Source organism: Pristis pectinata, chromosome 20 (assembly GCF_009764475.1).
Source record: "Pristis pectinata isolate sPriPec2 chromosome 20, sPriPec2.1.pri, whole genome shotgun sequence".
Taxonomy (NCBI): domain Eukaryota; kingdom Metazoa; phylum Chordata; class Chondrichthyes; order Rhinopristiformes; family Pristidae; genus Pristis; species Pristis pectinata.
This window is the reverse complement of record NC_067424.1, coordinates 18,921,792-18,936,811: the sequence shown is the minus strand read 5'-3', so window position 1 is coordinate 18,936,811 and position 15,020 is coordinate 18,921,792.

Below are 15,020 nucleotides of genomic sequence, written 5' to 3'. Positions count from 1 at the left end.
CAGGATTAATCAATTTTAATTTTTTTCTAGTTTTTGCAAGATAAATTGTCTTTTATCACTTAAATACCTCTTAATTTTGTCATGGTTCCATTTAGTGGTGTTCTTCTGATCATTATATTGAAATTGAAGGTATGGTTTTAGAGTAATAAGTATTCAACCTATAAGGGGCGGCAAGGAAAATTATCTGCTGGTGATTCAGTGCCTGGGTATGAAAACAGGAAAAGATGAATCTACTTCCCTGCACGGTTATTATTATAGTGTTTATTGCACTCTCTGTCTGGAAGCTCAACAGAAGTCGATGACAAAAACAGCCAGTTTTTTTTAAATGATTAATGAATTGCTGTGTTTTTCCAATTTTATATGTTGCCATCCTCTTGATCTGGAAGCGTGCTGACAGCTAGTGAAAACAAAATGATGACAAAGCATTAGCAGTGCGTGCAAAACTTCCTGTCTAAGCTACAGTACAGCTGCAAGGCACAAATACATCCTGGAGACATGCAATTCTTATCCCCTCACAAACAATGGTCTGCTCATCAACATTAATGATAGTTGCAGAAATTTAACAACATTCCTTTCTTTGTTAATCACTGTTATTTTTCTAATTAAATTAAGGTCACTATAATAAAATAATATATTTAAATATTTTATCATTACAGTCTTGGTTTTGGGTTGCTCTTCTTCCCACCACAACCTCCTCATCTAGTTGCTATAAACCACAAACTAATTTCCAACCAAATTGATATTCAGGAGATTAGATCACAGACCAGTGATATTCCTTGGAAGTTCACTGAACAATGCCCATACCAAGTTTGTCTGAGCTATCCAAATGTGTTTGGTGCCTTTACGTTTATATTGAACTCATCTTCCTCAGGCATTTCAGGTGAAATGAAGAAGTGTCAAACAGAAGTAAAAGTTCAGAGACACAGAGACTGCAGATGCTGTAAAATGGAGCTTTTTTGGTCCACTTCCACCACTTCCTGATACATCACCTGAACAACCTCATATTACCATTAAATTGTCAATGCAAATGTTTCCTTGTTAGTGATCTTTTTAATGAGGATGTTCGATAGTAAAACCCCTTCAACCTTTCAATGCTGAATCATTTCAAAAATTGAACACATCCATCTCTTTTAAATAATTTTGCAAACTATTCTTGTTGTTTTCTACTTTAGCTTAATTCAAAGTAGGAATTCTGAAATGTGAGCAATATTTCAGTTTAAAACATAAGACATGGGAGCAGGAGTAGCCACTTGACCATTTGTGGCTGTACCACCATTCCAGAAGATCCTGGCTGATCTTCAACTTCACACCGTTTTCCTGCACCATCCTCATATCCCTTGATTCCTTTAATAGCCAAAATCTATCACTCTCTGTTTTAAATGAACTCAAGGACTGAGCCGCACAACCCTCCAGGATAGAGCATTCCCAAGATTCATCACACTATGCATAAAGAAATTTCTTCTTACCTACATAATCCCTTATGACCTATCCCTTCTTAGTTTATGATTCCTGATTCTGAACTCCTTAATAAAGGGAAAAAAATGTCCCTGCCTCCAGTCTATCAATCTCTGTAAGAATTTTGTAAGATTCAATGAGATTTCCTCTTGGTCTTCAAAACTTTTGAGAATACGGGCTATGTCTACACAATCTTTCCTCATTTGGCAAACCTGCCATCTTTGGAACCAATCTTTGCTACTCTGCCTCGAAGGCAAGAATGTCCTTCTTTTATGTAAAGAGACAATATTCAAATGCAGTTTCACTGAGGCTTTATATGATTACAATGACATACTTGTTACCAAATGAATCCTGACAGCAATAGGCAGCAATAAAATACAAATTTTGTTATTTCAGAAGTATCTTTTAACCACTATCATCTTTTTAGTGGTGGGAGATGGGATAATGTTGATGTTCAAAGGGACCTAGTTGTCATTGATAGCCAACAAGGCAGGTTCAGCAAGTGATTAGGAAGGTAACTGGTATGTTGGCTTTTATTACAAGATATTCGAATACAGTAGTAAAATACTGCCAGACTAATACTGAATTTAGCAATGTCATATCCCCAAGTGTACTACTTTTAACAAAAACCAATACTTCTGTTAAATAATTAGAATCCTTTAACACTGAAAATATGATAATAAGAAAAAATTCTTGGCTCTCAATAGATTTTTTGATCACAGGGTATGTATGGAATGGCCATTCTACACACATACTTTATTGGAAAGTGATAAAGTTAAGTTGCTCCACTGTTTGATTTCCACCAGCTAAAAATGTACTCCAATCAAGAGTGCTAAATGTACAATAAATTATCAGCATCATTCCGCTTATGAAATGTGGCTCCACTCTTTCCATTTTGCTGCCTGTCCCAATGTGCTTCATCTACTGCTGATGCTGGGTTCATGTTTTGGGCTCACAGCTTTCCAGGACTATCCAATTATTTCATTGCCATTATGATATTTTGAAATATTCATCTTTGTTCAACTCATTCAAATAGTGATCTGACTGGGAGTAAGCTGCACAAGTTACTGACTGAGCAGCTACAACATGCTCAGAAAACTGTTTATTAATAACCTCATCTAGCATAAACAGTAACTTTTGTTTCCACTATTGCTTGTTGGTTTCATTTGGGTGGGCTCTGATCCCTAGCTCGGATCTCTTAATTAACAGGCCTTAAGCTTTTGAACAAAGTAACACTGTCCGTATCTGTTTTTGTTTTTCGCTTGAAAATCCATTCTTGGTGCATGAATATTTCTTGGGCCCATACCTGGCCAGTCTAGGTGCCTGTCTAACATTTTCAATTGCTTTACATATTGGGCAAGATCTTACTGAGCCCTGCCCACTGCCTGGAATTGTTACAGCCGGCCCTCTTACCTGGAACATACCAGGAACAGATACAGTGGGCCGATCTTGCTGGATATCTGCACCCTCTAGTTGGGCTGTGGCCATACCTTGGGCAGTGGAGTCCAGAGGCCCTGTCTTCACAACACCCTGAGTAGGTTTTGGCAGAAGGCAAAGCTGGGAACATAATGCTGGGATCAAGATGGGCTTCTGCTTTTGGACACCATGTGGAATCCAACAACAGAGTACAGTTCCAGCAGAGGAAATGAGTTCTTCCAGCAGATTGTTTGTTGCTCCATATTCCAGCATCTGCAGTCTCTTGTGTCAACAGAGTACAGTGACAGCTGTAGTAATTTGCTCCGTAAGACTCGAACTTCTACATTACACAGCACATGCATGGTGGTCTAAAGTTTACTGAAGTTTCAAAGGCTGAATGTCAGCAATTCCAATTCGAGTCAATGAATCCAGACACAAGATTCCCTCCGTTGTAAATTGCACTGTGTGAATTTAGAACTGCATTGAAATAGTTAAAATTAAACTAATTAAATCATATGCTTTGATAATTTTGAACTGGACATGGATGGAATTCCCATTGTGAAATGTATCCATTTATCTGATATTGTCAAAAAAAGACTTTGAGAATAAATTAGTCTGGTTGGTCCATAAGGCAAATGTGAAGCCATTATTTCTCAATCTGTTACTATTGATTTTTTTCCTTCTGAGCTTTCAGATTCTTATGATGAATAGATTTACTGATTCAGAATATGAAAACAGTTTTTTTGTGGTTATTCTAGGAGACGGTCCTGAATGGTTAATATGCGTAGAAATGGTGAAATGTTGATTGTGAAGATATGCACCATGGTTCTGCATTGGCCCAAACATTTATATTAACATAATTGTTAAATGCCAAGGAGTAGAAATGTAGATATTGACTACTCCAGACCTGACAGAATGGGATGGCACAGATTCCAATCAATAATATGTAAGAACTGTTCTTCATAATCACTGCAAAATGTGGTTGAATTACTAGTAAGTTATGAGCCAGATCCTGCTGTTGATATCTGACTATTAGTCAGCAACTTTAATATGTTAAGAAGTTGGTTTGAATTCCACTTGAAGTTGGCACTGGATACGGATTATTCATCTTGAAGCAGAGTTTAATTCATTCAGAAACAGCTTACGTGAGATTGTGCACCCTGTATAGCCAAGATAACAGAAAACTGTGTGATGCCCATTTTGCTCCCAACCTCTGCACCCAGCTTTGCAAGTTGTCAAATGCTCTCGTTAGCATATCAAGGATATAACTCCTTATTCCATAACTGACACCAGTCTATGCCAGTCTGTGCAGTTGGGCTCTGGGGCAACTAAGATAGGCCTGCTCAATATAATCCAGCTAAATGTGGACACAGATCGTGATACTGGACTGGGAACATGGCCGAATGTGATCTGGTCCAGAGGTAATGTTGAGAAGCAACATGTAACCAACAGATCTCGTGAAATGTTGACTGATTTCTGATGAAAGTTTACCCCAGAATTAGAATCAGGTTTATTATCACTGACTTATACGACATGAAATTTATAGTTTTGTAGCAGCAGTACAGTGTAAAGACATAAAATTCCTATAAATTACAAAAATAAATAAATAGTGCAAAAAGAAGGAATAATGAGGTGGTGTTCATGGGATCATGGACTGTTCAGAAATCTGATGGCGGAGGGGAAGAAGTTCTCCCTGAATCATTGAGTGTGAGTCTTCAGGTTCCTGTACCTCCTCCCCGATGGTAGTAACAAGAAGAGAGCTTGTCCCAAAGTCTTTAGTGACGGATGCCACCTTCTTGATGCACTGTCTCTTGAAGATGTCCTCGATGGTGGGGAGCGTCTGAATGTTATGTTTTTATTCTTTATAAATACAATCTGAACTCATGAAGGCTTTCAGTTTCAGATCTCCAACATCTGCAGTATTTTTAATTGCAAAGTCTTGATATTTTGCTCAAAGTGAACTTGTTACTTTGAGAGTGAACTGATTCCTCTCATTATTTGCATGCATGGCAAACTTAACTGCTTCATAGCCCCGTAACCCTAGGAATATAAAGGGATGGGTTGCTTTGATACTCATTCTCCCCTATATTTGTCTTTAACCTGTAAAGTAAAAGCCTTTTAATTCACATCTCACTTGCTTAATATTTTAAAAAATATTAGCAACCATAAATTGTTTTGACAATGAATTGAAAACAAGCCCATAAATGTATCCAATGTGAGTTGTATCAATATTGATTTCTTTTGAGATAAAAAAGGTGTGGTGAAAGTTGAACGCACTCCACCCTGAATCTTCCTCTAATATGCCCAATGCTGTTGAATGTGGATTAAAAACAAACAATGATGACTAATTCTATCTGAACCTCGGGTGAGTGAAGCTTTCTAATTTCACACACTATTTAGACATAGGAAATCAGCAATTGCTGCATTGAGAAGTAACAATTGGTCTAAATGTTATGTTGTTCATGAGGAGCAAATTCAAGACAGTTAATGGAACCATAGTATCACCCTTTCCATCAAGTGTTAATCACATAGACTAGTTCTTCAATGAGTAAGATGCTGCTTAAATTGCTCTAATATGGTTAAACTTCAGTTTGCACATTAATGTGATTTCAATTCCTGTACCTAGCAGCTTCACAGTCAATCCAAACTACCTGTCAAGTAGTGGACACGTTTTGTTTTGAACTTGGATCCATTTTAACTTGGGTTAAAAATTCTCATATGCCAGAGATGAGAATGTACTTTCTACTGGACTAAATATTTAAATACTTAAATTAACTATTGAATGAGCGGATTACTCATGTGGAGAATATTAGATGCTATCATACCCACTAATATCAAACAGCTGGATGAAGGAGGAAAGCCACTTTAAATATGCAACCGACTGACCCAGTTGTATATTCATAATTTCTGTTTTGAAGGATGTATCTTGTTTAAATTTAAAGAGAAAATGCCCAGCATTTGTGCTTTGTGACCTGGTTCCTGGGCAATGAGTGAAAGCTTAATCTTAAGTCTTGATTTGATGAAAGACGCAGGCTGTGGATGTCAATTGGATATCACAATGCAGCTTGCCAATTGGGATTACATCGATTCCATCTGGTTCTGAGTCAGCTCAGAGATACATCCAAGGAACAGGCTGTGTGTAACAGGGTCAGCAGACCACCATCCTTCCTGCCCTCATAGATGTATAGCTTGTGAAATGTTTTTGATCATTCATTAACAACCACTGTTGAGACCACTGACAAGCATTAAATGATTGACAAAGATTGCACAGTGCAAGCACTTATGTATGAATTTCAATACAGATCCTACAGCCAGTATTAAGACCCGATTTACAAATACGAGACAACCTACACTATTTCAAGCTAAAGGCCGTATTTACCTGATTAAGTCCAGGAAGGTGTAACACAACTTTTCCTCTTCACCTTCATTTTATATTTAAAGTCCAAGCAAAACAAAGTTGAATTTTATCCCCAAGTAGCAGAGGTGCGAATAATCATCACAATTAATATACTACAAACATTGATAGTAATCAATTTGTCAAGTGCTGGAAGTGTTCATATTCCAGAAGTTGTCAAGTAACCCCCTCAATTTCAGGTACATTTAGAGATGGGCCACAAACGATGGTCTTGATAGTGATGTCCACACATCCTGAAATAATGATTATGTTCATTATTTAATGGGCAGTATAATAAACAAAGAAGTCATGATTGGTGGGGTTTTCCAACGCTGACAGTGGAATGAAGAAAAATCCAAGAAAGTCAAATGTGGCAGTTTATTGTTGCATTCTAGCCCAAGCTGGATTTTTACTCCCTCCACCCCATCAGGAAATTCCATGAGGCTTCCAGTCCCACCAACCTCTTCCCTCCATGCAACACATCTTGATGGGACTGAAGAGGTTGGAATCTAAAACGAAAACAGGATGCTGGAAAAACTCAATGGGTCAAGTAGCATGAAGACAAAAGGTGTAAGGACTGATACGGGGTATCGACCTGAAACGTTGACCTACACCTTTTACCCTCACAGATGCTGCTTGACACATTGAGTTCTCCCAGCATTCTGTTTTTGATATAAGAATGTGCTGTGCCACTGAGACTAGGCAGGCACGGTAGTGTAGCAGTTAGCATAACACTATTACAGCGCCAGCGACCCGGGTTCAATTCCGGCCACTGTCTGTAAGGAGTTTGTATGTTCTCCCCATGTCTGCGTGGGTTTCCTCCTGTGTTAGGAAGTTGTGGGCATGCTTTGTTGGTGCTGGAAGCATGGCAACACTTGCGGGCTGCCCCCAGAACACTCTATGCAAAAGATGCATTTTACTGTGTGTTTCGATGCACATGTGACTAATAAAGATATCTGATCTTATCTTAAGTTTTGTATTACTACTTTTTGTTAATGCATTTGGATTTGCTCTTTGCCCTTTTCCTTTCCATATCCAATGTACAAAAGTGACAATAATATATCTGCTCTTGGTCCTCTTGTCCGACCATTTTGTAACAGGTATCTCAGAAGTGTATAGAATTGTCTGCAATAATTATCCTTGGAATTGATTTCCTCCATTTGGAGCTGACACCAGCCTATATTGATGCATTGATACATCTGAGGATATCTACTCCTTGATGTTGCTGCTCATTGGCGCCCTGTTGTCTCATTGTGTCATAAGCTGAAGCAAGTGGAAATCTTTCTCATGATACAATGGTTGGAAATAAAAAGAAATCACCCTATTTAATAAGACTGTGATTCCTCACTTTGATGGTGACATGAGAACAAAAAAACATAAGAACCAAGTATGAACACATTTCAGTGATCATTAACTTGGATTGAATAAACTTAAGTTTTCTTAATATACTTCAGAAACTAGTGAGACATCTTTGACATGCAGCAATAAATTTCCAAATCCCAGTTCAATGAATTAACTAATAAACAGCACAATATTCCAAGTAAAATTATAGATTCCACTTTCCAAGTAAAATTTTTATTAATCTTCCAACTGAAGATCCGGTATCATATTTCCAGTGACCTAGTTGTCAATTTCAGTTATGTTTCAAATATTCAAACTCAATCAGTGGATGACATCTGCACAGTGGCACCAATGTAGTAAGTGGCCCCTTCTGTAAAATCCATTACTGCAGGGTTTTTGAATAATAAAAATTTAATCAGGGGATAATGTATGTCTCCTTTATCAAGCACTTTATTGTAAACGGGATATGGCAGCTCTACAAGAACCTTGACGTAAGCCAAAAGGAAGTGTCCACATGAATTTCTTTTGGTTACTATTTGGAAAGGAAATGAACTCCTCAATATAAAAGTGCCATATGCTCCTGTCCATTTTCTGCAACTAATGCTAGGACTGTCCCTCTTGCATCTTAAAGCTACAAGAAGGGTTGTAACTATCGCATGGCAATTTAAAGAAACATGTTTTATCATACCTTTTACAGAAATACTAAAAATGTCATTCAAATCGAGAAGAGAGTCTCTTTCAGCATCAATTTTAGCAGCAGACAAACACAAACGCCTTGTCTTAGTCCTGTGGATAAATTTATACTCTCACAGTGCTGGCAAGTCTCCAAATGTTGGAACTATAGGCCATACTGCATGGCAGCACGTTTGCACAATCAATAAACAAAGTCTGCAGCATGATCCTAATTGGTCTGAAGAGGAGCTATAGGGTAGTTCCAACCCTGTCACAGCCATCATACTCCTGCTGGGACAAGATCATTCCAGATGAATAACCCTCAGCAATACAACTAATAGAATGAAAGTTTAATGGCAATAAAATCAGCAGGTGCTGAGATATTTGTGAGAGACAGAGACAGACAGGGAAAATCATGTATTTTCCTTCTGGCTCCTCAGTGATCAATGATGTGAATTTTAGCTAACTCTGTGAAGTGACAAAATAACTTCTCAGTATGGATAAGCATCAGAAAGAGTCTGTGCTCATAAAGATTCACTGCGCTCTTATTGTTAGCAATAAAACAAAACAGCAAAAATTAGGTTAAAAATAGAAGCTAAGGTTATCCAATTAAGAAATTTTAAATGCTCAAATACATTTATCATTGAGGCAAATCCATTTATTTTCGCCTATAGTGCCTTCCTTTGTGCTAAGTATAGATAAATGAACAGTTAGGATAAATAAAACCATAGTACAAGTGAGAGATACAAATAATATCACGTATTAAATTCAAACTTTAATAAATTTGGGAATAGACTTTGAATCCTTAGAGTGGGTATGTTCATGGAACCCAGTGATTGGATTACCAGCACCAGTGGTCCTGTAGCTGATGTCCCATCAACTCACACATGGGGAAAACATAAATGTCTTTTTTTCCCCTTCCTGTATCTGCATCGCTTTGCCTTTTGCCTGGTTCTGATTTTCTCTTTGTAATTTTTTTTCTCAGTTGTTTCTTTCATCCTGCCCATGTCTGTCATGCTATCCCACAGATAATATTTCTACTGGTATTGTTTTTCAGTCAGATTGTTAATTCTCATTGGATGTGAAGAACAAACCTTTGATTTGTTTTTCCTCCTCAGACATTTTGCAAGTCTTCATCCAACCTCACATAGAAAATTTTGGAGATTTCTTTCTTTAGGCTTCCTTACTCCCCACCCCTGAACTGATCTCAACACCACTCTTTCCTCCTCTGTGACTCGATAGCGTGTGGCGAGTCCTTACCTTCTTAATGCTGGTAATTGGCCTGTAGACAGCAAAACGTCCTCCTGCCTGCTGACCAGCTGGCACTTTCTGCCCAATCTGGGCCTGAGAGTTAAAATAAAACAGGCACATAATGTCCAATAATAGGTGGTTTTCATGGGCATCCTGACCACTCCAGCTCAAGGTTAAAATACACCTTTGTGTTTCAGCATGAACAATGAATGGCACAGCTACTCAGTTCACCAGAATATTTGTAGGGAACTTTAACCTGTGAAAAGATAATTTAGGTATGAGGAGTTGATGCAGACCCTAGTTGTATCATTTCTATTGAGAAGTGCTGACATAAGGCAGGTGTTGCATCCTTCCAAGGTTATAGCTCAAACTGTCAAACCACCCTGAATGCGATGTGCATCATACCCTGATTGAAACTGAACAAATTGTGGAACCAGTTTAAGCCCTCTCATATTGACAAATTTTATGCTGATTTCAATGAAAATGCATTGGCTGATGATAACTGCAGTGTACAATGATGCAACATTGGTTATTGGCATTAGTATTGGCTTATTATTGTGACATGTACCGAGATACAGTGAAAAGCATTTGTTTGCATGCCTTTCAGACAGATCATGCCAGGCATAAATACATCGAAGTAGTGAAAAGAAAAGACAGAATGCAGAATATGGTGTTGTAGCTACAGAGAATGTGCAGTGCAGGTAAACAAATGAAGTACAAGGGCCACAACAAGGTAGATTGGGTGATCAAGAGTTCATCTTTAGTTTATGAGAGGTCGGTTCAAGAGTGGGTTAATGTAATTCTTCAGTAATCTTTGGAGGTTGCCTTTGTATACATTGCTTTGCTCCCCTACTTTCTTTCAACACTATCTTAAAACACCTTCCATGTCACTTACGTGCAAACTGATGCCAACCAAGGGCTGACCCACCAAACATTTTGTTTCAGCACTATTACAAGTTCAACAGAACTTTAAAAGGCATCAGACACTGGCTGGTTTATGGAGCATATTCATTAATAAATGCAGTTTATCTTAATATCTCCTCTGTAAGCACCAAATTTCACTCAAATGCATATGTACGCTACCAAATACATGGCAATGATGCAGTCTTCTAGAACATAGAGATAAGATAAGATAAGATAAGATAAGATAAGATATCTTAATTAGTCACATGCACATCGAAACACACAGTGAAATACATCTTTTTGCGTAGTGTTCTGCAAGTGTTGCCACGCTTCCGGCACAGACATAGCATGCCCACAACTTCCTAACCTGTATGTCTTTGGAATGTGGGAGGAAACCGGAGCACCCAGAGGAAACCCATGCAGACACGGGGAGAACATAAAAACTCCTTACAGACAGTGGCCGGATTTGAACTCAAGTCTCTGGCTCTGTAGACCATTACGCTAACTGCTGCACTAAAGGTCCATGTTTTGAGTATGTCCCCTGTGATATTCCTGTGACTCTGCTTACCTTTCATGGCTATGTAGCTCCCATTGACCTCAAAATCATCCCATAAAGGGAAACTGTCTTTGAGCAGCAACTAGGACTTGGGTAGTTGATGCTGAGGCTCCATCCTGGACAGAGTAGATGGCCGTTTGACAGTTCAGGCTAAAAAGGACCTTGCAACTCTTTCTCTGATTATTGGGTCATTTAAAATGAACTGAAATATATTTAAATAACAAAAATATGAAAAATTAAAGTACAATTCTCTCATGAAAATTAATTAAAATGTTAATATTAATAAAATAATTAAAATAAGGATAATTTACATTTTCATTTACCTTTTCCAAGTAGGTTGGTGATCACGTTCAAATTAGATGGGTTTCTGTTAGTTTGACATAAAGATAAAGGGCCAGACAAGAAGTATATCCTGCCCCTCCACTCAGGACAGTCTGTCTTTATTTCAAACATGCTGATTATTCATTATGTGCCTAAAATTATTTTTGGAATTTCCTGGAAATACAGCAAATAGATACAATTAAAGAAAACTTGTCATGCTGATTAATTCAATCTGGAGAGATGACCAGTGCCCAGCACAATGTTTTTTAAATTAATGTGATAAATCTTGGAAACATAATTTACATAGAAAATTCTATAACCTTTTCCATTAGCTTGGCAGATTTCAGAGGAATTCTGCTGGAAAATTTAGCAGAACCTAATGAAAATTCTTGCCTTTTGCTTTTAACTGAGAGTTAACTCAAATAGTTTGCCTGCAGCATGTGAGTCTCCTGTTGACTGAACATGAAGCAGGGTTGACATTACAATCATGGCATCCCACAGCTTCTTTACCCAGACTCTAAATTCAAGTGGTTTGCCTGCAGTCAGAAACAAATGATGATGAGACAAATACAGTGAAAAATCTGAGAAATAGATTATTATAAACATTGCAGTAATGGGATCTAAGCAACATACTTTGGTTACTGGCCAGCTGTTGTTGTCTGATAATGTGCTAATTGGGATGGTCATGGCTTTGTTTCTGGTTCACTTCTCATGTTGGATATATTAAATAGATTACTTTTTGCACAAGCTGCTATGCAGAAATACTCTGTTTTCCAGGTTAGCATTTAAAGTCAAAGCTTACAGGAAGTATTCTAATTAATCTCGTACATCATGCAACGGACAAAATCAGACATTACACTAGTTTTACATCCCACCCCTTTTTCCTCCTGCATTGAAGTCACTGTGGTAAAACACTGGGGGAAGCATAAAATTAACATTTCACCAAATTAGTCAGTTTCTAGGAAGGTGGTTTGGATTTAAAGTTTTAATCAGTTTGATGTACTTACCTTTGACCTGGATAAAATTTAGCTGTCTCATTGGATAGTTCAGTTTTTGGGCTAAGGGCACACAATTACACATTTCAAATCTGAAATCCACCTTTGGTCACTTGGCAAAAGCCCGGGTACAATATGGACTATGTCTCATCAACCATGAAATTTGTTTCAATTACTTCACAGAATTGAATTTCAGAAATAGAGTACTACTAGTGCAAGGGAAAGTGCATGAATCTTTACCATTACTTAATTAAGTATACTGGTTGCTAAGTCTATGTGATTTCCTTTAATTTTTGGAATACTTATGAGAGGAATTCCAGATAGAGGTGATCGAAAATTATCAAATGTAAAAATATTCTTCGAAAAACCAGAGTTGAAGTTAATTGTCTAGTGGCAAAGAAGAGGTTTTGAATTGCTGCATCTCTGACTACAATGTACAATTCTCATTACCATAATATAGAAAGGATAGAAATACAATAAAGAGAATGCAAAGAAAATTTACAAGGTTAATAACAGAACTATATGAGGAATGGGTGAATATCGTTGGTCTCTTTGCTCTTGAAAAGTTAAAGTGGAGGGAGAATCTAATTGCCTTTAAAATTATGATAGGTCTTGATGAAGAGAAGTTCAACTTGTGAGGATGAGGAAAGCTAGAGATCATTTAATAAGATAGCTAATAAGAAGTCAAATAGGAAATTCAGCAGAAGCTACTTTAAGTCAAGTGGAGATAATGTGTCATTTGTTGCTAGATAGAACTGTTCAGGTGCGACTTATATATGCATTTAAGAGGGGGTAGGTGTGAATAGATGTAAGTGATAAGGGACAAGAGTGCTATGTTGATAAGCAAGCAGAGGAAGAGGTTTGAGTAGAGCATTAATACCAGCAAGGATGGATTGGGCCCAATAGACTATTTCTAGTTAGCATATTCTATAATATTTATATGTCTTGAAACTTGCTCAATTTTAAGAGATTTATTGACAGATTATTTATTCATCAACAACTAAAACATTATCTGGCCAATGTTATTTGTGTGATTATGCTTTAGAACATAGAACACTGAACATGGAACATGGAAAGGTACACACAGGAAATGGCCATTCACCCCATCATGATGCCAATGTAAACTGATGGCAATCTAAACTAATCTCATCTGCCTGCACATAGTCCGTGTTTCTCTATTTCCTGCCTGTTCATGTTTCTGTCTAAGTGCCTCTTAAACATGGCTATTGTATCTCTTCTACCACCTCCCCTGGCAGTGCTTTCCAGGCACCTACTACTCTCTGTGTAACAAAACTTGCCTTGCCAATCTTCTTTAAATTTTCCCCTTCTCACCTTAAACCAATGCCCTCTAGTATTTAACATCTCCACTATGGGAGAAAGATTGATCATCTACCCTATATATGCCTTTCATAATTTTACCTACTTCTTGCAGGTTTCCCCTCAGCTTCTGACACTCCAGAGAAAACTATCCAAATTTGTCCAACCTCTCCTTCTAGCTAAGACACTCAAAGCGAAGCAACATCCTGGTGAACCTCTTCTGCACCCTCTCCAAGGCCTCTGCAAGCTTCCCATAAGTGTGACACACGACTCCAAATGTGGCCTGACCAAAATTTTATTCAGCTGCAACATGACTTCCCAACTTTTATACTCAATGTCCTGACCGACAAAGGCAAGCACCTTCTTTACCACCCTATCCATTTGTGCTTCTGCATTCATCTATGAACTTGCACCCCATGATCCTTCTGTACATCGATGTTCTGAAGGGTATACTTTCCTCTTGCATTTGACCTCCCAGAATGCATCACTTCACACTTGTCCAGATTAAACTCCACCTGCCATTTCTCTGCTCAAATTTCCAATTGATGTCCTGCTTTGTTTTTTGACAACTTTCCTCAATATCTACACCCACCAATGTATGTGTCATCTGCAAACTTACAAATTGTATCACCTACAGTTTCATCCAAATCATTAATATAACTTACAAACAAGAGAGATCCTATCACTGATCCTTGTGGAACACCATTGGTCACAGACGTTCAGTCAGCAAAGTACCCTTCTACCACCACCCTCTGTCTTCTATGACCAATCCAATATTGGATCCGATTTACCAACCCACCATGGATTTCATGTGATTTAATCTTTGTAGGAATTGGCTACCACAATTCAAAAAGAGCAAAATATTAAATGATGACTGAAAATACCTTTGACTGACCTGAGATTGTTAAAGACACGATTTCAATACAAGCCTTTCTTTTATAAGGTTGTTCATCTTCTATACTTATAATTAATTCTGAGAAATGAACATGCAGCAAAGGTATTTTATCATGAATTACTAACACCTTACTTGGGAATGCGAGTAATATCTTGAGCCCTTTGAAATACCATCATGTTAAACTCTGGTTAGATTGAAGGCAAGAAGTTGTCATTTTACTTATTTAGTCCTGTTCTTCAGCTGGTGTTGTCGAAATAAAAATAGAAAATGCTGGAAGATGTCAGCAAGTCAGGCAGCATCTGTGGAAAGAGAACTAGTTAATGTTTCAGGTGTGGGATCATTCAAAGGATAAAGGAAGAAAGTGCATCCATCCCTCAACTCTTGTTTTTTTTTAAAACAACCACAGCAGGGAAATCCAAAGGCAAATGCAATTCAGAAACTTCTCAGCATAATGTTGTGAGATCATTTTGCTTCTGCTGCTGCTACTGCTGCTAAAATCTGTTT